We start from the raw sequence: 3,861 nt of genomic DNA, 5'->3' as shown, positions 1-3,861 counted from the left end.
ACACACACACACAAACAGATCAGGAGAGGGAGAGAGAGACACACACATACACACACACAAACAGAGATCAGGAGAGGGAGAGAGACACACACACACACACACACACATACAAACAGAGATCAGGAGAGGGAGAGAGAGAGACACACACACAAACAGAGATCAGTAGAGAGAGATAGACACACACACACACACACACAAACAGAGATCAGGAGAGTACTGTCAGTCAAAATGAGTGAGTGAGGGTGTGTGTGTGGTGTTGGGGGGAGGGGGCACAAAAGGAGTGAGTGAGGGTGTGTGTGTGGTGTTGGGGGGAACACAAGGGGTGAATGAGGGTGTGTGTGTGTGTGTGGGGGGGGGGGACTAGAAACAGAGGAAAGAGAGGGGAGATGGAGGGGGAATAGAAACAGAGGGGCGATGGGAGTGTGTGTGTGGGGAGAGGGGGAAGATGCAGAGCCAAGTAGAGAGGGGAAGAGATGGTGTGTGTTTGTGTGTGTGTGAAGGGTGAACTGTAATGTGCTGGTTAGAGGTTATCTCTGCAACACACGTGTGTGTGTGTGTGTGTATGTGTGTGTGTGTGTGTGTGTGTGTGTGTGTGTCTCGCTCCATGTGTCCAGAAAACAAACAGAACACACTCCATCTCCCCAGCACTAGCCAGGCAGAACGGCACACACATGCCCAAACACACACACAAACACACTCCATCTCTGCAAGCCAGATAGAATGGCAGACACACACACACACACACACACACACACTAACATAAGCACGCACACACTCCATCTCTCCAGTGCAAGCCAGACAAAATGGCCCACGCACACACAAACACATTTCATAATGCTAGCCAGACAGAACAGTATACACACACACACACACACACACACACACACACACACACACACACACTTCTCTGTTCCACTAGGAAGCCATATATAACTGGAATCAACAGAGGGACACAGAAATAAACAACTAAGGTTCATCACACGTACACACGCACCCTGGGATTAAATGGCAGTGAAAGCAAACAAACTACAAACTACTAAACCTCTAATCACATTTGTGTGTTTAATTTGATGTTTTATTTACAATCCAGTCATAACTAAACTTACATTTCACATTTTCAATCATGATGATTTAACTTGCTTTAAAACCTCCAGATTCACACCATAACACTAATGATGCAATACTGTCTCATTAGTGTTATGGTGTGAATCTGGAGGCTTTAATACAATGCAATACTGTCTCAGAGGTGAGCACACACACACACACACACACACACACTTGCTGTGTGTCTATAAACTCTTTCCTCTGAGAGAACACATTACCATGGAGACGAGTGTGATCGGCGGTAAAGTGGCGAGGATGTAAACATGTAAACAAGGTCACTAGCTGCCTCGGCTCGGTTCCCACACAGCCCCCGTATTCCCTTTAGCAGGCTGTTATTTACACCTGTTTTACACTCGCCTCTTACACTCACACACACACACACCACTCGCCTCTTACACTCACACACACACACACCACTCGCCTCTTACACTCACACACACACACCACTCGCCTCTTACACTCACACACCACTCGCCTCTTACACTCACACACCACTCGCCTCTTACACTCACACAACACACACCACTCGCCTCTTACACTCACACACCACTCGCCTCTTACACTCACACAACACACACCACTCGCCTCTTACACTCACACACCACTCACCACTCGCCTCTTACACTCACACACCACACACCACTCGCCTCTTACACTCACACACCACTCGCCTCTTACACTCACACAACACACACCACTTGCCTCTTACACTCACACACCACTAACCACTCGCCTCTTACACTCACACACCACACACCACTCGCCTCTTACACTCACACACCACTCGCCTCTTACACTCACACAACACACACCACTTGCCTCTTACACTCACACACCACTCACCACTCGCCTCTTACACTCACACACCACACACCACTCGCCTCTTACACTCACACACCACTCACCTCTTACACTCACACAACACACACCACTTGCCTCTTACACTCACACACCACTCACCACTCGCCTCTTACACTCACACACCACACACCACTCGCCTCTTACACTCACACACCACACACCACTTACACTCACACACCACTGGCCTCTTACACTCACACACCACACACCACTCGCCTCTTACACTCACACACCACTTGCCTCTTACACTCACACACCACTCGCCTCTTACACTCACACACCACTCGCCTCTTACACTCACACACCACTCGCCTCTTACACTCACACACCACTCACCACTCGCCTCTTACACTCACACACCACTCGCCTCTTACACTCACACACCACACACCACTCGCCTCTTACACTCACACACCACTCGGCCTCTTACAATCACACACCACTCGCCTCTTACACTCACACACCACTCGCCTCTTACACTCACACACCACACACCACTCACCTCTTACACTCACACACCACTCGCCTCTTACACTCACACACCACTCGCCTCTTACACTCACACACCACTCGGCCTCTTACACTCACACACCACTCGGCCTCCTCCCGACACACACACTGCGTGAGTCCACCAGCCAGCTGCGGAACTCAAGCGCTCTGATCCTGGAGCTCTAAAATAGTTTAAGGAGATACTGTGTGTGTACCACCATCAAATGTGTGAACCATACCCAGGCCTGTTGCAGCCAGTTCCACTGATTATAGTGGAAGCTAACATCATCAAAAGGTGGAGAAGTCCCACTAAAGAAACCCGGTTTGTAGTCCTCCTACTACATATCTGTGCTAGGGGTGTAACGGTTCATGTATTCGTATTGAACCGAAACGGTACGGGCGTCACGGTTCGGTGCATGAATTTACACGGAGAATACACGGTATAAAAATACATAAAACTCGTGTGCGGATTAATTAATGTCATGCGCAATTACTGTTAAGTAGCGAGAGTTACGGGAGTTCTTTAGCGACACCTAACGCTAATCTGTAGCCTCGCCTTAGCTCTGAAGCTCTGATTGGCGCCTATGTTTTTTTTGTCAGGTCGTCGGTCGAGTCCGTCAGTCATTAGCAGCACTAAGGTCAGACCCACAAGAGTTAGAGGATCTGCTGGTCTCTTTAAGATCGCAAGTTTGAGAACTTCAGTTACAGTAACGTTAGTACAGGCGAAAGAGTGGTGGATAAGATGAAACTGTGTGTCGGCGTTGTTCAGCAGTTGTTGGGTATGTGAGTGGAAAAAATGCTACACATATTCGAAGCCATCACCCAGATGATGTAGGCTACCAATCACTGAAACGAGGGGAAAACACTTTCCCTGCGCTTCAGCAGCCTTTGGATACACATACAAATAGGGCCAAAACCTATGGCTTAAATTAAATGATTTCGTAATGACAGAAAGCTATGTAAATCGCGTGGTAATTACCTTTATGTTGGGGTAACTTGTAACTTCTCACATGAGGAGCTGGTAGTGTTAAGTGCATAGACAGCAAAATAAAGTGACAACGCTATAACCAGGCTAATAAACAAACCATGCTACGGTGAGTTAACGTCAAAGGGCAAAGTCACGTGATTTCTAGTTGTAGTCTGTTTATGAAATGAAAGGAGCAATTTCGTCTTTTAAAAAAAAGGCAAAATAGTGTGATATTTTCACAGTTAGTTGGCTAGATTATTACTTTACACACAATAAAAAAAAATATTGAGGCAAATTGTAGACCCTTCCATATACAACTAAACACAGATGTTGAAGGTCTTGCTTAAGTGGATTTTTAAAAATAATTTTTCTATGTAATTTGCACTTTCAGAAATAAGAGATGCTGTAGGCCTATTTTCAGTTTTATAGCTGATTGTCTT

At 46.9% G+C, this 3,861-nt stretch overlaps 1 protein-coding gene across 3 annotated transcripts in view; it reads right to left on the bottom strand.

The window, feature by feature from the left end:
- Positions 1–3,604: 3,604 nt before the first annotated feature.
- The window catches only part of sts (steroid sulfatase (microsomal), isozyme S), a 100,657-nt gene continuing 100,400 nt past the window's right edge, over positions 3,605–3,861 (bottom strand). For all 3 annotated transcript variants that reach the window (XM_076302862.1, XM_076302863.1, XM_076302861.1), the window contains exon 10: positions 3,605–3,861. This exon is cut by the window's right edge and continues 1,019 nt beyond it. The gene's annotated coding sequence lies outside the window, so the exon portion shown is untranslated.

This window comes from Alosa pseudoharengus, unplaced genomic scaffold, assembly GCF_046254945.1.
Source record: "Alosa pseudoharengus isolate Yale_2024_CS ecotype anadromous, Long Island Sound unplaced genomic scaffold, YU_APseudo_1.1 YU_APseudo_1.1_scf_24, whole genome shotgun sequence".
Taxonomy (NCBI): domain Eukaryota; kingdom Metazoa; phylum Chordata; class Actinopteri; order Clupeiformes; family Clupeidae; genus Alosa; species Alosa pseudoharengus.
Note: the sequence above shows the minus strand (reverse complement) of the source record. Positions and strands in the feature narration are given on the sequence as shown.